Raw genomic sequence first — 22,118 nt, 5'->3', positions numbered from 1 at the left:
CGTTGTACTCGTTGCAATGACAATAAATGAATATTATTATTATTATTATTATATTATTATTATTATTTCGATTTGGGGAGGAGGCTGGTTTGTGTGAGGGATGCACCGTTCTCCCCGTAATGGGGCAGATGGGATCCTGGTGTGGTGCGGCAACAGTTCTGCAGCTGACAAGAAGGCTCTGCAGGGAGTCACCAACACAGCCCAGAAGATCACCAACACACGTCCGCCTGCCCTGGAAGACATCCATAGCTCCCGTTGCCTGCGGAAGGCATCCTGCATCCTAAAGGACCCTGCTCACCCCGCCCATCACTTGCTTGCCCTTCTGCCCTCAGTTGGGCACAGGTTACTGATTGTGGATGATCAGCCACGATCACAATGAATGGCGGTGCTGGCTCGAGAGCTGAATGGCCTCCTCCTGCACCTATTTTCTATGTTTCTATGAAAGCGCTGCAGGTCCATCAGAGCACACACCACAAGACCAACAAACAGTTTCTACCCTAAGGCCATCACCACACTGAACTCTGCACTGAAAGCACACCCCGCATAGACAAGATTTATACTGTACAATGCCTACCTTTGTGCAATACTGATATATTATTTATTTTCATAATACTATTCTGTACAATATCTTATATTCTGACAAGATGCAATATCTTATATTCTGATATGGGTGCATACGTAGGCATAATGTGTATGCGTGTGTGAATCTGTGGGGATGTGTCACAGTGTGCCCACGTGAGTGTAAGAACAAATTTTATTTTCCTCACTCTTTTACTGTTATTTTATTGTTATTTTTAAAATCTTGTACATTTGAGTTCCGCTCCGCCTGAATTTCGTTGTAAGTACCATTACAATGACAGTAAAGAAATTTGATTTGATTTAACCAACCTGATCTCCCGGTGGCTGAGCACTTCAACTCCCCCTCCCACTCCCAGTCTGACCTTTCTGTCATGGGCCTCCTCCAGTGCCATAGTGAGGCCCACCAGAAATTGGAGGAACAGCACCTCATATTTCGCCTGGGCAGCTTGCAGCCCAGCGGTATTGACTTCTCCAACTTTAGATAGTTCCTCTGTCCCTCTCTTCCCCTCCCCCTTCTCCCTCTATCTTCCTGTTTCCACCTATATTCTTCCTTTGTCCCGCCCCCGACATCATTGTGAAGAAGGGTCTCGACCCAAAACGTCACCCATTCCTTCTCTCCTGAGATGCTGCCTGACCTGCTGAGTTACTCCAGCATTTTGTGAATAAATACCTTTGATTTGATTTGATTTGATTATCCATCGCAGCCTTACTCATTAACAGGTATAACAGAGCTTTATTTGTCGTTCGGTACCGAAGTACCGAACGAAACTACATAGCAGTCATAGAAGAAAAAAAAGAACACAAGACACATAACCCCAACACAAACGTCCATCACAGTGACTCCAAACACCCCCTCACTGTGATGGAGGCAACAAAACTTCCCCTCTCTTCCCCACGCCCACGGACAGACAGCTCGTCCCCGACCGACCCGCACAGTCCCCGCACCGGGCGCTGAAACGTCTCGCGGCCGAACCGGGCGATGAAAGGCCCGCGACCAAGCCTTGCGCAGCTAAGTCCCGCAGCCGAGCTGGGTGCATCATGACAGTGTGTGAAGAGGGGAGCCACCACTGAGAGCCACCACTCTCCCTCTCTTCTACACACTGGCTATCTCCCCTCTCCATGCACTGTCCTGATGCACCCTTAGATGTGATGGGAGGACCCAGGAACGGTGAACAACATGCACACGGAATCAGGTAGTCGAACGCAAGGGATGGAGATGGCAGGTGAAGCACTTGGACGATCGATAGAGGCAAGCTGAGAAAAAGAGGTGGCAGACCGTGGAAAAGATGCGGAAACCGAATGCGGGAAGAGGGCGAAGGTGGAGAAGGGTGAAAAACAGGAACTCAAAGGCCACCCCCTCCAGCGTCAGATAAGGCAGGGATAATGGGAACGACTGGAGAGAGCGTGAAGGCAGATGGGATCAGAACATCATGTGGGGGGGGAATAAGACAGTGGGTGAATTGTGTGCACAGCAAGTGGATCAAATGGAAAGATCTGAACGGGAGTGGTCGGAGGGGAGGAAGACACACACTGGAAGGGAGGCTTTAGACTTTACCTTCGAGAGATGGCGCATAAACAGGCCTTTCAGCCCGCAGACCAGAGATCACCCCGTACACTAACACTATCCTACACATACTAACACGATCCTACACACACTAACACTATCCTACACACACTAACACTATCCTACACACACTAACACTATCCTACACACACTAACACTATCCTACACACACTAACACTATCCTACACACACTAACACTATCCTACACACACCAACACTATCCTACACACACTAACGCCATCCTACACACACTAACACCATCCTACACACACTAACACCATCCTACACACACTAACACTATCCTACACACACTAACACTATCCTACACACTAACACCATCCTACACACACCAACACTATCCTACACATACTAACACTATCCTACAAACACTAACACTATCCTACACACACTAACACTAACCTACACACACTAACACTATCCTACACACACTAACACTATCCTACACACACTAACACTATCCTACACACACTAACACTATCCTACACACACTAAACTATCCTACACACACTAACACTATCCTACACACACCAACACCATCCTACACACACTAACACTATCCTACACACTAGGGACAATTTTACAACTTATCAACTCAATTAACCGATAAATCTATACATCTTTGGAATATGGGAGAAATCGGAGCACCTGGAGAAAACCCATGCCGAGAACTTCATAGGAGAACGTACAAACTCCATACAGACAGCACCCGTAGTCAAGATCGAACTCGGGTCTCTGGCGCAGTAAGGGAGCAACTCTACTACTGCGCCACCCTGAAAGTGACCTAAAATTGGAAAATGCAATGTTCATAGCAATGGATCACAGACCACTAGTGCAAAATACAAGGTGTACATCCTGGACAGTGTATAAGTGTATCCTCCTGTAATATTAACTATTACTTCCTCTCTCAACAGATGCGAGCTAACCTGAGAGACTTTGAATAGAGATTTAAAAGACCAGAAGGATTGCAACAGATTTGTGTAGGCATCTAAGGATTGGTGAAATGCTGAATCCATAAAGGGCCTGTCCCACATCCGCGATTGTTAAGGCGACTGGCAAAGTCGTAGCAGATCGCAGAAAAACATTCGATTTTTTTAACCCTACGACAATGTCTACGAATCTCCCTACGACAAACTACAACAACCCACCACCTAGGTGACGGCAAGCTGCCGACAACCGGCGACCCAGTCGTCGCGACCTAGGACGTCCACCTACGACAGCGACTACGACAAGCTACAACAACCGGAGTCAACCTACCTCCACCCTCGACAAGCTACGACCCTGTCAGGTCACTACTGATGACAACGGGGTAGCCATTTCACGTACTTTTGGCGCAGAAATGGGTTTGGGTAGGGTCTCCGATGCTATGAGGTTGCAGGGTGACTTGGACAGGTTGTGTGAGTGGGCAGATGCATGGCAGATGCAGTTTAATGTGGATAAGTGTGAGGTTATCCACTTTGGTGGTAAGAATAGGAAGGCAGAGTATTATCTGAATGGTGTCAAGTTTGGAAAAGGGGACATACAACGAGATCTGGGTGTCCTAGTGCATCAGTCACTGAAAGGAAGCATGCAGGTACAGCAGGCAGTGAAGAAAGCCAATGGAATGTTGGCCTTCATAACAAGAGGAGTTGAGTATAGGAGCAAAGAGGTCCTTCTGCAGTTGTACAGGGCCCTAGTGAGACCGCACCTAGAGTACTGTGTGCAGTTTTGGTCTCCAAATTTGAGGATGGATATTCTTGCTATTGAGGGTGTGCAGCGTAGGTTTACTAGGTTAATTCCCGGAATGGCGGGACTGTCATATGTTGAAAGACTGGAGCGACTAGGCTTGTATACACTGGAATTTAGAAGGATGAGAGGGGATCTTATCGAAACGTATAAGATTATTAAGGGGTTGGACACGTTCGAGGCAGGAAACATGTTCCCAATGTTGGGGGAGTCCAGAACAAGGGGCCACAGTTTAAGAATAAGGGGTAGGTCATTTAGAACTGAGATGAGGAAAAACGTTTTCAGTCAGAGAGTTGTGAATCTGTGGAATTCTCTGCCTCAGAAGGCAGTGGAGGCCAATTCTCTGAATGCATTCAAAAGAGAGCTAGATAGAGCTCTTAAGGATAGCGGCGTCAGGGGGCATGGGGAGAAGGCAGGAACGGGGTACTGATTGAGAATGATCAGCCATGATCACATTGAGTGGCGGTGCTGGCTCAGAGGGCCGAATGGCCTCCTCCTGCACCTATTGTCTATTGCCTATTCAGCATCATGGCTGCCAGGAAGCAACATATGATGGCATTGCTCTTACATCAAATGCAAGCCCTGCTGCTTGCAGCGGCCCTCATGCTTAAAATTCTGCAAGGCAGCAGGACAAGAAGAATGGGGAAGAAGAAGCCCAAAAAGAGGTCTGTGTAGTTAAAGCCCTTGTCCCTGAAGAGACCCAATGTAGTGCAATGTCAAAATAAATGAAAAGGGTTTGCCTTTCAATGCCGTGCAATGCTTGTGTTTGTTTTATTGGTGAAAATAAATGAAATTAAAATATTTGAAAGAGATACCATGAGAAACTACTCTGAAATACAATAACTTCAAACATCAATCTTTGGTCAAAATGTCCAAAATTTACTTGATTCAAACAAACAAAATTCTTATTAAATTATTCACAAAATGCTGGAGTAACTCAGCAGGTCAGGCAGCATCTCAGGAGAGAAGGGTCTCGACCCGAGACGTCACCCATTCCTTCTCTGCTGAGATGCTGCCTGACCTGCTGAGTTACTCCAGCATTTTGTGAATAAATACCTTCGATTTGTACCAGCATCTGCAGGTATTTTCTTACAAATTCTTATAAAAGGTGGATCAGAACCGGCGACAACCAAAGTCACCTGGAGACAACCTACGACAGCGCCCACGACAGGATACGCCAAGCTACGATCATTGGCATCAAGCCAGCTGTCGCCAAAAATTTTCGAGCAGAGAGAAATTTCCACAACGACCCGAGAACAGGTACGACTCATTGGAGACGACTCACGGCCGTGCCCGCGACAGCCCGCAAAAGCCTAGTCGCCGGCAGTCGCCTTAAAAACCGCCGAAGTGGGACAGGCACTTAATGCATCCTTCACATAAACCAGCCTCCTCCCCCAATCCACTCTACCTTGCACTGTTCCAGGAAAGCTTCCGCCGCTGTCATCTTCTTGAACAGACCTACTCTAAGCTACTAACATGCTCAGCATGTCTTGCCAATCGTCCAATCTCCTGCACCGTTCTATCTGCACGGTCTCAGTCGCTGCAACATGATATGTTGCACTGTTTATTTCCTCTTTTGCACAACCTGTTGTACCCGTGTACGATGCGATTTCACTCACTTGCAGTGCGTACGGCCTTTCTGGTTAGCATAAGCCGCTTCTCACTGTCTCTCCGTACACCTGACCATAAGAAAATCAATACCAGACCTGCTGATGTTCTTTTTTGTTTCATTTTGCCATGCTCTGCCCGGCATTATATTTATTTAAATATCTCCAATTTCCCTCAGTCATGCATTAACTCGTCAGCACTGTTATCACCCTTCAGCCCCACCCTGTCAACTGCCATTTTCTTTACAGTATTCTCTTTGCTGCCTATCATTCCCCACAACGTCGAGCGCACCTGCTTATACACCCCTCCAGCGCTGATGATTCATTGGGCTGGAATATTAACTGTGTTCTTTCTCTCTCCATGGAACTCCGCCCAACCTCCAAAGCACTTCCAGCATTTTCTTTTTAATTTGGCAACAAAATTGGCACAACGTTCAGCACACTTTTATTCACCCTTTTCCACAGCACACTGTCGTGTGCAGGACACTGGTTACGTGGGAATGCCTTCATCACAAGGGCTGCAGTAAAGGCCCTGTCCCAGTTCGGCGATTTTTAAGGCAACTAGGCTGTCGCGGGCATAGTCGTGAGCAGTCTCCAAAAAGTCGCAGCGTTTTTCTGGTCATTGCTGAAGTTTGACAAGGCGTAAAAAAAATTGGCGGCTGCTGGTTTGACGCCAATGAGCGTAGCTTGTCGTCTCCTGACGTGGGCGCTGTCGTAGGTTGTCGCCAGATAACGTAGGTTGCAGCCGGTGCTGTTTTTGTCGGGTTTTCTCCAGGAGAGGGCCCACCCGTGGCTTCAGTTTCTGAAACAGCTCAGGGGGTGGCCTGGTGATGCTTCTGAAGGCAGCCTCATAATCTTGCTGGAGTTCAGTCATCAGGTTGTCGGAATGGCCCAACCTGGGTCTCTTCAGGGACAAGGGCTTCAACCACACAGACCTCTTCTTGGGCTTCTTCTTCCCCATTCTTCTTGTCCTTCTGTCTTGCAGAATTTTAAGCATGAGGGCCGCTGCAAGCAGCAGGGCTTGTTCTTCTTGGAAGGGCAATGCCATCGTGTGTTGCATCCTCGGCAGTCATGATGCAGAATGATTGGAAAGCCTACCCTACCCACACCCCCTTGGCGCCAAAATTACGGGAAACCAGTTGTCATCAGTTGTGACCGACAGGGTGGTAGCTTGTCGAGGTAGGTTGACTTCGGTTGTCGTAGCTTGTCGTAGGTGCGGTCGTAGGTGGACGTCCTAAGTCTCGACGACTGGGTCGCCTGTTGTCGGTAGCTTGCCGTCGACTAGGTGGTGGGTTGTTGTAGCTTGTCGTAGACATTGTCGTAGGGGGGGTCCAGTCGCCGTTTCTTCGGCAACCTGCTACGACTATGACAGTCGCCGGCAGTCGCCTTAAAATCGCCGAACTGGGACAGGGCCTTTACTCAAGGCTGAAGATCACTATCATCTTCTCAAGAGTCATTAGGGATAGGTACTAATTTTTGTTATAAGCCCTAAATTACTTTTTAAAATCTATAATCGAGTGCCAACAGGATTGTCACAAAATGCTGGAGTACCTCAGCGGGACAGACAGCATCTCTGGAGAGAATCGAAGAGGACAGGTGACGTTTCAGACTGAAGAAGGGTCTCGATCCAAAACATCACCCATTCCTTCTCTCCAGAGATGCTGCCTGTCCCGCTGAGTCACCAACATTTTGGGTCTATCTTCGGTGTAAACCAGCATCTGCAGTTCCTTCCCACGCTAAGAGGATAATGTCGCACACGAGCCCAAACGTCCATAGACAAAGTTTACTTTGAAGAACTCGAGAACTAGGTAAGGTGCAAGATACATTTGAATTCACCTCAAGTGGCAATGTGACCAAAAATTTCAAACATCTCTTCAAACAGTTTCTAATTTCCCCATTAGAAGTCGAGCAATATATCATACAGGTCTGAGCAGGGTGGATGTCTATCCTCGCCATTCTTCACTCAAGCAGCCCCCACTGATCAGCTTGCTTCAGTTCTGTGCAAGCCCAGACATTGCACACAAATCTCAGATTGCACAGAAAATACACATTACTTAAAAACCAGAGATTAGCACAAAGCACAGGGATACTGGGAGACAATCATTCCAAGTTATAACAATGTTGGAAGAGGGAGCAGAAAGAAAGTGCGATGGACCTTTCCCGATGAGAGAAAGACAAGAGAGTGTTCCAGTGCAGAAACAGACCATTGATGGAGATCTCCATTCCACCACCTCCTGCCTCACTTCACGATTGCACTTCTATTTCCCAGTTCTCATAGTTATGGAGCATTCCTTCATTTGCTTCATGAGAAAAGTACCTTTTGACCTTTCTGTCCTGGGCCTCCTCCACTGTCAGAGTGCGGCCAAACACAAATTGGAGGAACATCACCTCATATTTCGCTTGGGCAGCTCACGGCGGCACGGTGGCGCAGCGTTAGAGTTGCTGCATTACAGCGAATGCAGCGCCAGAGACTCAGGTTCGATCCTGACTACGGGTGCTGTACTGTACGGAGTTTGTACGTTCTCCCCGTGACCTGCGTGAGTTTTCTCCGAGATCTTCGGTTTCCTCCCACACTCCAAAGACGTACAGGTTTGTAGGTTAATTGGCTGGGCAAATGTAAAAATTGTCCCTAGTGGGTGTAGGATAGTGTTAATGTGCGGGGATAGCTGGACGGCGCGGATCCGGTGGGCCGAAGGGCCTGTTTCTGCGCTGTATCTCTAAATCTAAAAAAAAATCTAAACGCAGCGGTAAGAGTATTGATTTCTCTAATTTCAAGTAACCCGTGCATTCCCTCTCTCTCCGTCCCTCACCCACCTTAGTTGTCCTTCTAGTTACACTGCCATCCTGCTTGGTTTCACTGTACGTATCCACTCGTTATCACCTTTTCCACAGCCAACAATGGACCATTGTGGGCTCCTCCTTTCCTTGATCATCATTGCTGGCTTTGATTTATTCTTTTCATACATTTGTTCTTTGTACATTTTCATACCTCTATTTTTCTCTCCCTAACTCTGTCTGAAGATGGGTCTCGACCCGAAATCTCACATATTCCTTCTCTCCAGAGATGCTGCCTGACCTGCTGAGTTACTCCAGCATTTCTTGTCTATCATAGAAAAGTACAGCACAGGAACGGCCCCGCCTGCCCACAATGTCCGTGTACAAGATAAACTAATCTTATCTGTCTGCACGTGATCCACGTCTCTCCATTACCTGCACAACCATGTACATATCTAAAAGCTTCTCAAACACCAGTATCGTACCTGCCTCCACCACCACCACCACGGGCAGCTCGTTCCAGGCACCCACCCTAACTAAACATCCTCCCTCTTGAATTCCTAGCTACAATTATCAGCAACAGCTACTTTCACATGCACGAGCTTTAGTTTCGCCCATATGTAAAGATCAAACTTAAATAGCCTCCCTGGAGTCACCCTTCAGTTTTCACCTTATGGGAATAAACTGTCCCAACCTCAATATTTCCACATTTATTTTCTGTTCTGGTATCATCCTCAGAGATATATTGCCCTCTCACGCGTGGGGGCCTCCACATACTGTTTAAGAAAACTCTCCTGAACACTTTTGAGGAATTGCATCCCATTTACACCCTGCACACTATGATTTTCCCCAGTCTTTATTAGGAAAGTTGAAATCCCCTACTACAACAAACTTATTTGACCTGCAGCTGTCTGCAATCTCCCAGCACATTTACTCTTCTAATTCCGGTTGACTATTTGGGGGTCTGTAGTACACCCCCAACAAGGTGACCATCCCTTTCTTGTTCCTCAGCTCCACCCATATGCCTCACCAGACGAACCGTCCGTAATGTCACCTCTGATCACTGCCATGACATCCTCCTTAACCAACAATGCAACCCCCTCTCCTCTTTGTCCCTCACCCCTGTCTCCCCTGAAGCTCCTGCACCCCGGGACATTGAGCTGCCAGTCCTGCCCCTCTCTTAACCCGGTTTCAGTCATGGCTACAACGTCCCAGTCGCTCGTACCTACCCACGCCCTGAGCTCATCTGCCTTACCCGTCAGACCCCTTGCATTAAAATACCTGCAGTTTAAACCAACCCTCCTTTCTCGCTCTCCGGTTTTTTGCCTACTCTGTCCATTAAGGATGAGAGGGGATCTTATCGAAACGTATAAGATTATTAAGGGGTTGGACACGTTAGAGGCAGGAAACATGTTCCCAATGTTGGGGGAGTCCAGAACAAGGGGCCACAGTTTAAGATTAAGGGGTAGGCCATTTAGAACTGAGATGAGGAAAAACTTTTTCAGTCAGAGAGTTGTGAATCTGTGGAATTCTCTGCCTCAGAAGGCAGTGGAGCCCAATTCTCTGAAAGCATTCAAGAGAGAGCTAGATAGAGCTCTTAAGGATAGCAGAGTCAGGGGGTATGGGGAGAAGGCAGGAACGGGGTACTGATTGAGAATGATCAGCCATGATCACATTGAATGGCGGTGCTGGCTCGAAGGGCCGAATGGCCTCCTCCTGCACCTATTGTCTATTAACCTTTTCCACACCACCCTCCATACCAACTTCTAGCCTCTCCTGACAATGGAGTCTCCCACCACTACAGCTCTGCCTGACGTCACTCTTCCCTGTTGAGCCTCGGCACCAGGGTTGGAGTCATAGCCCTGGCTACCACTCAATCTTGTCAAAGGTATTTATTCACAAAATGCTGGAGTAACTCAGCAGGTCAGGCAACATCTCAGGAGAGAAGGAATGAGCGACGTTTCGGGCCGAGACCCTTCTTCAGTCTGATGTCAGGGGGGCAGGACAAAGGAAGGATATAGGATATATACAAAGGATATAGGTGGAGACAGGAAGACAGTGGGAGATCTTATTTACATCGGCGAAACCAAACGCAGGCTCGGCAATCCCTTCGCTCAACACCTGCGCTCAGTCCGCATTAACCAATCTGCTCTCCCGGTGGCTGAGCACTTCAACTCCCCCTCCCACTCCCAGTCTAACCTTTCTGTCATGGGCCTCCTCCAGTGCCATAGTGAGGCCCACCGGAAAGTGGAGAAACAGCACCTCATATTTCGCCTGGGCAGCTTGCAGCCCAGCGGTATGAACATTGACTTCTCCAACTTTAGATAGTTCCTCGCACTTTACTCACCAAGGCAATTCACCTCAGCAAGGCCGCACCCAACAAGGCCGCTCTACTACAGCTGCACTTGTTTTTAATCTCCTACCTAATAACTGCTTTAGGGCTAATTATTAAATTACCTGAACTTCGGTGTTGGTGCTCTTTTTAAGCTGTCTTTCCCTGTGACTCACCTTCTTTCTCACGGACTTTCAAGCCAATAGTCTCTTCTCTCTGCTTTTGTTGCATGAGCTCCATGTTAGTGGGGAGGACGTGCTGGTATCCCTTCTCCTTGGATGTTTCGTGGCCCGGGGGGGGGGGGGGGGGGGGAGGAAGGTCGGCTTTTTTACTCCAGTCCCAATCGCTCGTGAGAACCCTCCCAATGGCTGAACCTTCCTCCGAGAACCTGAACTGCACCTGAGGAACCTGAACTGCACCAGAAAAGGAAAGAGAATTGATAGTGACACGAAGAGAAACCTCTGGGCGAAGCATGTAGTTAGAGTCAGGATGGTCACGCCTACAGATTGGTGAGGGCAGAGTCAATTGGGGTTTAAAAGGGAAACAATCTAAATGTGGAGTGCAGAAAAAAATAGCCAGACTACTGAGAATAGCCTGGGGGAAGGGGGCGGGTGTGGGACAAGAGAAACAGCACAGACACCATGGACCAGATGGTCTACCTCCCTGTTGTGACCATGATATGATTCGAAGGTTGCAGAATAAAGTGGTCAAAGGCAGAATCACAGTGGTGCCGCGGCGGAGATCCGAGATGAAGAAACAAGACTGGAGGAGATTTCTGGGGTTCATCATTCTGGAGCAGGACGAGGGGCAACTAGATTGCTTTGACAATAGATAGGAACGGAGTCCGAGTGCAGAACCACTGAGATGACAGCAAAGAGGAGGGCGATGTCAATTATGTCAAAGGGTACGGGCAGGTCAACGGCCCTGCTCTACTGTCACGGTACAGCGGAGAAACCCGACCCTCACACAAAGTCTCCAAATTTGTGTGAGGACATTCTTGCTCTTGCGGGAGTGCAGCGTAGGTTTACTAGGTTAATTCCCGGAATGGCAGGACTGTCATATGTTGAAAGACTGGAGCGACTGGGCTTGTATACACTGGAATTTAGCAGGATGAGAGGGGATCGTAGTGAAACATATAAGATAATTAAGGGATTGGACATGCTAGAGGCAGGAAACATGTTCCCAATGTTGGGGGAGTCCAGAACCAGTGGCCACAGTTTAAGAATAAGGGGTAGGCCATTTAGAACGGAGACGAGGAAAAGCTCTTTCACTCAGATTTGTAAATCTGTGGAATTCTCTGCCTCACAAGGCAGTGGAGGCCAATTCTCTGGATGCTTTCAAGAGAGAGTTAGATAGTTAGATAGAGCTCTTAAGGATAGCCGAGTCAGGGGGTATGGGGAGAGGGCAGGAACGGGGTACTGATTGAGAATGTTCAGCCATGATCACATTGAATGGCGGTGCTGGCTCGAAGGGCCGAATGGCCTCCTCCTGCACCTATTGTCTATTGTCTAAGTCAAGGCCCGCAGCAAGGATAAGCAGAGCTAGGAGGTGACTACACAGATTGTCAAAATTTGCAGCAGAATCTGGATCAGTTGGGCCACAATGTTTAAAAAACATTTGGACAGGTACATGGATGAGAAAGGTTTAGAAGTGTATGGGCCAAACGCAGGCAGGTGGGATTAGTGTAGATGGGGCATCTTGGTTGATGTGGGCAAGTTGGGCCAAAGAGCCCGTTTCCACGCTGTGTCACTCCATGGATAAACGTCTTGGATTTTAAAAAAAAGGAAAGCTAGGAATTGGAAGATTGTTTGCTTTTGGACCCTGCCAAAGACCTACATACCTTAGCCAATGACTGCAACCTCCATATGCCTGACAATCATCTCAGGTTATATAGGACCATTAGTATCTCAGGTCACTTTGCTCCATTTCCCCCTCCATTAACAAGGCATTACATTTCCAAAATCACTTTACTGAGCTTGTCTGCTGCCAAGAGGCCTGGTCAAGCCTCTCTTACCTCAAATGTAATTAATCTACTGCTTCCACTCTGAGCTGTGTGCAGAATCGCCAAACAGTTGCTTGTAGTCTCACTGGCACCAAGCCCCATTCACCGATTGCCTCTGAGTTCACTGACCTGTACTGCTTTCTGGTCCATTGAAGTCCCTCGATTTTAAATTCTCATCTTTGTTTTCCAAAACCCTCTGCCAACTCCTTCAGATTCCCATCACCCCACATTTGGCTCCCAGTGCCACAAGATTGGAAATCCTTCCCGAAAAAAAACTCAATTTTATTCACCTCAGTTTTTCTTTAGAATTCACCTTAATTCCTACCTCTTCAGCTCAGGAATCATCGGCCCTAATTCGACGGTATCACAAAATGCTGGAGTAACTCAGCTGGTCAGGCAGCATCTCAGGAGAGAAGGAATGGGTGACGTTTCGGGTCGAGACCCTTCTTCGGACTCTAATTCGACGATACACTGCACTGCATCAAACCTTGCAAACACATTCCAATGATGCATTAAGCAGATAACGAAGACATAATTTTTGGTCTCCATTAAATATCCCCTTTATATTTTCCATTTGTAGATATTTTCACTTTTTCCAACTTGCTATGTACTTATATTTCATCACACTAGACAGCTTCCGATTGAATTTTCAGAACATTCACTATTTTTTCATCATCCTTCCAATGGTTCAAAGCTGCTGTAATATCAAAATGCTTTATGGTGATTCGCAGTTATATCTGTTATATTCTATGCCTCTGGCCTCAAACAGCACCTTCACTTTAAAATAAAATAGTCTGTCAAACCAAGTTGTGTATTTAATGTTTGTCAAACTGCTCTGTCACCGAAACCTCCCCTATTTATTGCTTTTCATGAGTGGAAATGTGCCTCTCGCAATTGTTGACGAATTCTAGCTGCAACCTTTATCCGATCCACCAGCTTATCACATCTCCTTACATGTTCCTCTCATCCTCGAGTTTACTTTAACACTGAACATACTCAAGGCAGAAACACATTTGAGGCAGAGATCAATAGATTAAAAAATATATATATTAAGGGAATCGATATTAAGGGATTAGTACAGGAAAGTAGTGCTGAGGTAAAAGATAACCGTGATTCTTCCTGAATGGCAGAGCAGACACGAGGAGCTGAAGGCCAACAGACTACAATCGCAACTGTTTTTATACTTATACAACACAGAAACAGGCCCTTCGGCCCAACACATCCATGTGGTTCTGGCTTGTATACACTGGAATTTAGAAGGATGAGAGGGGATCTTATCGAAACATATAAGATTATTAAGGGGTTGGACACGTTAGAGGCAGGAAACATGTTCCCAATGTTGGGGGAGTCCAGAACCAGGGGCCACAGTTTAAGAATTTGGAACAGAGATGAGGAAAAACTTTTTCAGTCATTCTCTGCCTCAGAAGGCAGTGGAGGCCAATTCTCTGAATGCATTCAAGAGAGAGCTAGATGGAGCTCTTAAGGATAGCGGAGTCAGGGGGTATGGGGAGAAGGCAGAAACGTGGTACTGATTGAGAATGATCAGCCATGATCACATTGAATGGTGGTGCTGGCTCGAAGGGCCTACTCCTGCACCTATTGTCTATTGTCAACCAAGATGCCCCATCTAAGCTAGTCCCATCTGACCGCTTTTGGCCCATATCTCTCTAAAGCTTTCCTATCTAGATTTAGATTTAGAGATACAGCACAGAAACAGGTCCTTCGGCCGACCGGGTCCGCGCCGCCCAGCGATCCCCGCACATTAACACTATCCTACACCCACTAGGGACAATTTTAAAAAAAACATTTGCCCAGCCAATTAACCTACAAACCTGTACGTCTTTGGAGTGTGGGAGGAAACCGAAGATCTCGGAGAAAACCCACGCAGGTCAGAGAAGGAATGGGTGATGTATCGGGTCGAGACCCTTCTTCAGACTGATGGGAACCGCCCCCTCCCCTGACATCAGTCTGAAGAAGGGTCCCAACCCGAAACGTCACCCATTCCTTCTCTCCCGAGATGCTGCCTGACCCGCTGAGTTACTCCAGTATTTTGTGTCTACCTTAAAATTGGTTTCGGCAGATATTCTAACTATTCCTTTCCAAGCGGAACCGACCTCCTCCCAGTTACACAGACAATTTTACCTCAGAACATATACCGAAAATGGTTTCACTTGACTTTTCGTGTAAGAAGTAGCGTAATCCAGCGATTGATGGTCAACATGAACGCGGTGTCGCGATTTGGTATCTTTCAATCAATCAAAAACAAAGCAACTACCCCTGGTGCAAAATGATTTTTTTGCCTCGTTTCTTCTTAAATCTTTTGCACAACATTTTGAACCTGTCCCTCTGGTCTTTGAGTCATCCACTTCCAAGAACAGTGGGGGAAGGAACTGCAAGTTGCTGGTTTACAGAAAAAAATGCTGGAGCAACTCAGCGGGACGGGAGCGAAGGAATGGGTGGTGTTTCGGGTCGACACCCATCTTCGGAGAGTTCAGACACTTTTGACCATTTTTCCATCGGACACAAGGCTTCCGTGGAGTGCAGATACAATGCACCACGCAGACTTTAAGGCTGCGTACATGTAAAAAGGACACCCGGTTGTTCAACGAGCACATGGAAAATGCTAAAACCTCAGAGAGCAATTAGTTGACCCACGGCTGCCTTAGAGTCTGTGTGGAGTCTAATTTAACGCAGAGCACTTGTCACAACCTCTCAGCGGCACAAGGAAAATGGAATTGCAACAAAACGTACACGATACAAGGCAACTGATAGACAGCATTCACCCTCCACTGAAGGAGAGCATCCAGACTTTGGCAGCTCTTTCAAGGACTGATCTCACTCTCAGACACTATCCACGTAACCTTACAAATTTCTCTCCTCTCCACCCCCCCCTCCCTCCCTCTCCACCCCGACCACCACCAAGTATTTCCTACAACAATTTTGCTGAACTTAATTCCAAACTTTTTACATACACATTCCAAGATATGCAACTTGCTGCGTCGACAAACGACATCACCTTCTTGTGCTTTTGTCAATTACCTTTAAATCTCTGTCCTCGGGTTACCAATACTTCTGCCACTGGATATCAAAACGCTCCAGGACTTTGAACGCCTCTGTTAAAATTTCCTCTCCACTGCCTGCCGCTTGCAGGAACAGTCCTGGCTCACTTCCATTGTTGTAGGACAACTACTCCTCATCCTTGGAATGAAAGTGACCCACCTGCTCCACAAGCAGATGGAGCGCTTGGAGCAAGACTGCAGCCCAGTGTGCTTTTCTGAGGCTCTTGTACCTCCCTGAGTCCAGGACGTGCCCTTTCTGTGGTAAGCCATTGGAGGATCTGCCCCCTAAGGCCTTGGCAACATTCCAGACACAAACATAAATCAAGTCTTGATCTTGTCAATGGTTTCACAAAAAAGCATGCACGGAATTTTTTGTTTCATAAAGAAAATGAAAGCACGGCCTCTTTTACGTACCCAAGGTATACTTTGATAATCGCTGCACCTCCAAGAATGCATCCATTCATTCTTTATCCGGTATTAAGTCGCACCCAACATTTCATCGGATCCATTTCATCGGATCTTGCACTTCCAGAATCATTTCGCAATCACCTTCCCGATAACGTGGCCAAACATGGCTTACATTAATAAAATTTACCCCCCCCCAACTAGTTTCCTTTCAGCTGGGAAATGGTTACCAAGAGTCGGCTTTGAATAGAGAGAATGTGTCACATGCTACACTATGAATGTAGTTTACTATTGGGAGTGGCAAGGGCAGAGGTTAGAACCACCTTGTTTCAGCCCGACATCTGAGAATTCAGCATTCCTCTTGTTCACAGAGTAGGCAGAGTGCGCTGATGCCAGGGGCCATTACACTGGCAGTGGTCCACTCAGCCAGTAGACACACCAGGTATGGGAACAGCTTCAGCACATGGCCAAGTTTAGGGCAGTGGGTGTCGAGGGATGTGTAGGAAGGAACTGCAGATGCGGGTTTAAATCGAAGATAGACACAAAAAGCTGGGGTAACTCAACGGGACAGGCAGCATCTCTGGAGAGAAGGAAAGGGTGACATTTCGGGTCGAGACCCTTCAGGTACTGCAAGATGGGTGTGGTATTGAGACTGGCTGCGATAGTAAAGGGAGTGTCTCTGGGGGACTCAAGGGAGGAACGTGCGGGAGGGTTGAAGAGGAGTTGGGGGGGGGGGTCTCAGTTGATCATTGTGTGGGGAGTGGGGTGAAAGCAGTTAGCAGTCACAGTCTGGGTGGAGGGGGGCAGGCGGCAGGGTAAACGGACTGCATTCTGGCCAGAGGATGGGACGAAGAGGTGAGGAAGGGGAGGGATAGGGAAGGAAGAAGTAAAGTTAGGGATGACATCGGTCGAGGTTGGAGCTCTGGGCAAGAGATAAGCTGCACGGGCGGGCGACGGGTTGGGGCGGGGAATAGGGGCGAGAGTGGTGACAAGCGACAGTGCTAGGGGTGCAGGTCAGAGTGTGGGATCAGGCGGAGGTTGACAACGGGGCAGACGACTGTCGTTGAGGTGATTGGAGTTGCTGTGGGGGGTTGAGGGTGGGGACGGGTGACAGGTTGGGGTGCAAATTGGGGTGGGGCGAGGTTGCTGCCCCGGGCGAGGCTGAGGGCGCTGGGGCTGGACGTTTGGGTTGTGGGCAAAGGCCGAAGGTTAGGGACGCAGGGGTGAGGGTGGCAGATGTGTGGATCAGGGGGAGATGGGGTGTATGTTGGCCGTTGCGTGTGGAGGGAAGATGAGGATGTTGTGATGGGGGGGAGGGGGAGGAGAGAATCTGTTGTGGGAGGAGGATAGAGGGGGTCCTGTGAGGTGTGAGGGGCGGGACCTGTGTGGGTGGGGGTAAGCGTGAGGGACATGGGCAAAATGGTCAGAGGGGTGGCTGCTTTAGGGGTGGGAGGGGAAGAATGTAGGGGGGAGAGGGGGGAGGAGTGGCCCTGTGAGGGTGGGAGGATGGCCATCAAAGGGTTGTGGGGGGGCTGCCTTGAGGGGTGGGAGGGAGGACGGGGAGGAAGTGAGGGGGGGGGGGGAGAATGGCTCCTTGGGTGGGGAGGAGGGTGACAGCGGCTGCTAACAGGGGTGAGGAGTGTGGAGGGGGAATTTGCAGTAGTGGGGTGATGAGTGTGGGATGGGGTGTGTGGGCAAAGATGGGGGTGAGGGGGAGATCGTTGTGTTTGAGGGGGGAGGAGGCCGTTTGTGGTCGTGGGTATGCGGGGAGGGGAGGGGACAGATGTGGGGGGAGAGGGAGACCATTATGAGAGGTGGGACACAGCGTCCTGAGGGGGGAAGACAGTCATGAGAGGAGGGGGGAGCTGGGGTGGGGAAGCAGATGGTGAGGGGAGAGGGGGAGACGGTGAGGGGAGGGGAGTGTAAGGGGGGAGATGGTGAGGGAGAGAGATGGGGGGAAGTCGTGAGGAGGGGGGAAGATGGTGGGGAGGGGGGAGATGGTGAGGGGGAGATGGAAGGGAGAGGAGGAGGGAGATGGAGGGGGGGAAGATGGTGGGTGGGGGGTGAAATGGTGGGGGGCAAGGGGAGAGATGATGAGAGGAGTTCGTCATGAGGGGAGGTGGGAGATGATGAGGGGGGAGATTGTAAGGAGAGGGGGAGTGGAAGGGGAGATGGTGGGTGGGGAAAAGGGGGGAGATGGGGGGGGGGAGATGGGGGGGGGGGAGATGATGGGGGGGGGTCCGTCATGAGGGGAGGCGGGAAGATGGTGGGGGGGAAGGGGGTAAGTTGTGAGGAGAGGGGGAGATGGTGAGGGGGGAGTGGAAGGGGGAGGAGATGGTGAGGGGGAGACAGTCGTGAGAAGAGGGGGAAGACAGGGAAAGATTGTGAGGGGAGGGGGGGAGATGGTGTGGGGGGAGATGGGGGGAAGTTGTGAGGAGGGGGGGAGATGGTGGGTGGGGGGTTGAAATGGTGGGGGGGGGGAGAGATGATGAGAGGAGTCCGTCATGAGGGGAGGGGGGAGATGGGGGGGGGGGGGAGACAGTCGTGAGAGAAGGGGGGAGACAGGGAAAGATTGTGAGGGGAGGGGGGAAGATGGTGGGGGGGGGGAGACAGTCGTGAGAGGAGGGGGGAGACAGGGAAAGATTGTGAGGGGAGGGGGGAAGATGGTGGGGGGGGAAGTTGTGAGGAGAGGGGGAGATGGTGAGGGGGGAGTGGAAGGGGGGGGAGATGGTGGGGGGGGAGACAGTCATGAGAGGAGGGGGAGACAGGGAAAGATTGTGAGGGGAGGAGGGGGGGGGAGATGGTGGGGGGAGTCCATCATGAGGGGAGGGGGGAAGATGGTGGGGGGAGTCCGTCATGAGGGGAGGGGGGAAGATGGTGGGGGGAGTCCGTCATGAGGGGAGGGGGGGAGATGGTGAGGGGGGGGAGATGGTGGGGGGGGGGAGATGGTGGGGGGGGGGAGATGGTGGGGGGGGGAGATGGTGAGGGGGGGGAGATGGTGAGGGGGGGAGATGGTGAGGGGGGGGGAGATGGTGAGGGGGGGGGAGATGGTGAGGGGGGGGGAGATGGTGAGGGGGGGGGAGATGGTGAGGGGGGGGGAGATGGTGAGGGGGGGGGAGATGGTGAGGGGGGGGGAGATGGTGAGGGGGGGAGATGGTGAGGGGGGGGAGATGGTGAGGGGGGGGAGATGGTGAGGGGGGGGAGATGGTGAGGGGGGGAGATGGTGAGGGGGGGGAGATGGTGAGGGGGGGGAGATGGTGGGGGGGAAGTTGTGAGGAGAGGGGGAGATGGTGAGGGGGGGGAGATGGTGAGGGGGGGGGAGATGGTGAGGGGGGGGAGATGGTGAGGGGGGGGAGATGGTGAGGGGGGGGGGAGATGGTGAGGGGGGGGGAGATGGTGAGGGGGGGGGAGATGGTGAGGGGGGGGAGATGGTGAGGGGGGGGGAGATGGTGAGGGGGAGATGGAAGGGAGAGGAGGAGGGAGATGGAGGGGGGGAAGATGGTGGGTGGGGGGTGAAATGGTGGGGGGGCAAGGGGAGAGATGATGAGAGGAGTTCGTCATGAGGGGAGGTGGGAGATGATGAGGGGGGAGATTGTAAGGAGAGGGGGAGTGGAAGGGGAGATGGTGGGTGGGGAAAAGGGGGGAGATGGGGGGGGGGAGATGATGGGGGGGGGGTCCGTCATGAGGGGAGGCGGGAAGATGGTGGGGGGGAAGGGGGTAAGTTGTGAGGAGAGGGGGAGATGGTGAGGGGGGAGTGGAAGGGGGAGGAGATGGTGAGGGGGAGACAGTCGTGAGAAGAGGGGGAAGACAGGGAAAGATTGTGAGGGGAGGGGGGGAGATGGTGTGGGGGAGATGGGGGGAAGTTGTGAGGAGGGGGGGAGATGGTGGGTGGGGGGTTGAAATGGTGGGGGGGGGGGAGAGATGATGAGAGGAGTCCGTCATGAGGGGAGGGGGGAGATGGGGGGGGGAGACAGTCGTGAGAGAAGGGGGGAGACAGGGAAAGATTGTGAGGGGAGGGGGGAAGATGGTGGGGGGGGGGGGAGACAGTCGTGAGAGGAGGGGGGAGACAGGGAAAGATTGTGAGGGGAGGGGGGAAGATGGTGGGGGGGGGAAGTTGTGAGGAGAGGGGGAGATGGTGAGGGGGGAGTGGAAGGGGGGGAGATGGTGGGGGGAGACAGTCATGAGAGGAGGGGGAGACAGGGAAAGATTGTGAGGGGAGGGGGGGGGGAGATGGTGGGGGGAGTCCGTCATGAGGGAGGGGGGAAGATGGTGGGGGGAGTCCGTCATGAGGGGAGGGGGGGAGATGGTGAGGGGGGGGAGATGGTGGGGGGGGAGATGTTGAGGGGGGAGATGGTGAGGGGGAGGAGATGGTGAGGGGGAGGAGATGGTGAGGGGGGGGGAGATGGTGAGGGGGGGAGATGGTGAGGGGGAGGAGATGGTGAGGGGGGGGGAGATGGTGAGGGGGGGGGAGATGGTGAGGGGGGGGAGATGGTGAGGGGGGGGAGATGGTGAGGGGGGGGAGATGGTGAGGGGGGGGAGATGGTGAGGGGGGGAGAGATGGTGAGGGGGGGGGAGATGGTGAGGGGGGGGGAGATGGTGAGGGGGGGGAGATGGTGAGGGGGGGGAGATGGTGAGGGGGGGGAGATGGTGAGGGGGGGGAGATGGTGGGGGGGGGGGAGATGGTGAGGGGGGGAGATGGTGAGGGGGGGGAGATGGTGAGGGGGGGAGATGGTGAGGGGGGGGTGGAAGGGGGGGGTGGAAGGGGGGGGAGATGGTGAGGGGGGGGAGATGGTGAGGGGGGGAGATGGTGAGGGGGGGGAGATGGTGAGGGGGGGAGATGGTGAGGGGGGGGTGGAAGGGGGGGGTGGAAGGGGGGGGAGATGGTGAGGGGGGGGAGATGGTGAGGGGGGGGAGATGGTGAGGGGGGGAGATGGTGAGGGGGGGGAGATGGTGAGGGGGGGGAGATGGTGAGGGGGGGGAGATGGTGAGGGGGGGGAGACAGTCATGAGGGGAGGGGGGGGGAGATGGTGAGGGGGGGGGAGATGGTGAGGGGGGGGAGATGGTGAGGGGGGGGAGATGGTGAGGGGGGGGAGATGGTGAGGGGGGGGAGATGGTGAGGGGGGGGAGATGGTGAGGGGGGGGAGATGGTGAGGGGGGGGAGATGGTGAGGGGGGGGAGATTGTGAGGAGATGGTGGGGGAGATGGTGAGGGGGGGGAGATGGTGAGGGGGGGGGAGATGGTGAGGGGGGGGAGATGGTGAGGGGGGGGAGATGGTGAGGGGGGGGAGATGGTGAGGGGGGGGAGATTGTGAGGAGATGGTGGGGGAGATGGTGAGGGGGGGGAGATGGTGAGGGGGGGGAGACAGTCATGAGGGGAGGGGGGGGGAAGGAGACCTTGCTTTGTGAGGGGAGGGGAGGTTGGTTGGCGGGGCGGGCGGGGGGGGGGGGGTCGATGCCGGGGCCCGGTGCTGGAGCCGGGAGAGGCCGGGGGGGGGGGGGGGGGGGGGCTGCGGTTAGGCCCGGGGCCCGGTGATGGAGGAGGAGGAGGATGATGATGATGATGATGATGTCGGTGGGTGGGCGGCCCGGTACCCACCCGCCTTCCCGCTCACCCTCCCTCACTCCCTCACTCACTCACCCATCGCCCGCAGCCGCCGGCCCGGCCCGGCCCGGCCGCGGTCCCGCTCGGCAAGCGCCGCCTCACCGCCTTCACCGCCTTCACCTCACGCTGACAACGGGCCGCGGATCTCCGGCCGAGGGAGAGAGAGACCGCCCCCCCCCCCCCCCCCTCCCTCCCTCTGGTCCACTGGGCTCTTAAAGGGGCCGCCGCCCGCCCGCCCACCCGCCCAGCAGCAGCAGCAGCACCTCAGACAGCTCTCCCGCTGCTGCACGCTCGCTCGCTCGCCCGTCAGCTCCAGTTGCAAGCTCTGCTGCTGCTGCTGCTGCAGGCTCTCTAGCTGCAGCCTTCTCCTGCTGCAGTCTCCTCTGTGCACCGTGCAGCTCTCCCGCTGCAAGATTTCCAGTTGCAAGCTCTGCTCTCCCGACTGCAAGCT

At 52.0% G+C, this 22,118-nt stretch overlaps 1 protein-coding gene across 3 annotated transcripts in view; it reads right to left on the bottom strand.

Annotated features, from left to right (window-relative positions):
- LOC144611439 (beta-1,4-mannosyl-glycoprotein 4-beta-N-acetylglucosaminyltransferase-like) overlaps window positions 1–21,827 on the bottom strand; it is an 85,524-nt gene extending 63,697 nt beyond the window's left edge. Inside the window, exon 1 of one of the 3 annotated variants that reach the window (XM_078430528.1) lies at window positions 21,704–21,827. The gene's annotated coding sequence lies outside the window, so the exon portion shown is untranslated. Of the gene's footprint in view, window positions 1–12,731; window positions 12,784–21,703 lie in introns of those variants that run through there. The other 2 variants (XM_078430526.1, XM_078430529.1) reach the window with 2 other exon arrangements.
- Window positions 21,828–22,118: the final 291 nt, after the last annotated feature.

This window comes from Rhinoraja longicauda, chromosome 40 (genome assembly GCF_053455715.1).
Source record: "Rhinoraja longicauda isolate Sanriku21f chromosome 40, sRhiLon1.1, whole genome shotgun sequence".
NCBI classification, from domain to species: Eukaryota; Metazoa; Chordata; class Chondrichthyes; order Rajiformes; family Arhynchobatidae; genus Rhinoraja; species Rhinoraja longicauda.
The sequence above is the reverse complement of the archived record's forward strand: the minus strand, read 5'-3'. Positions and strand labels throughout refer to the sequence as shown.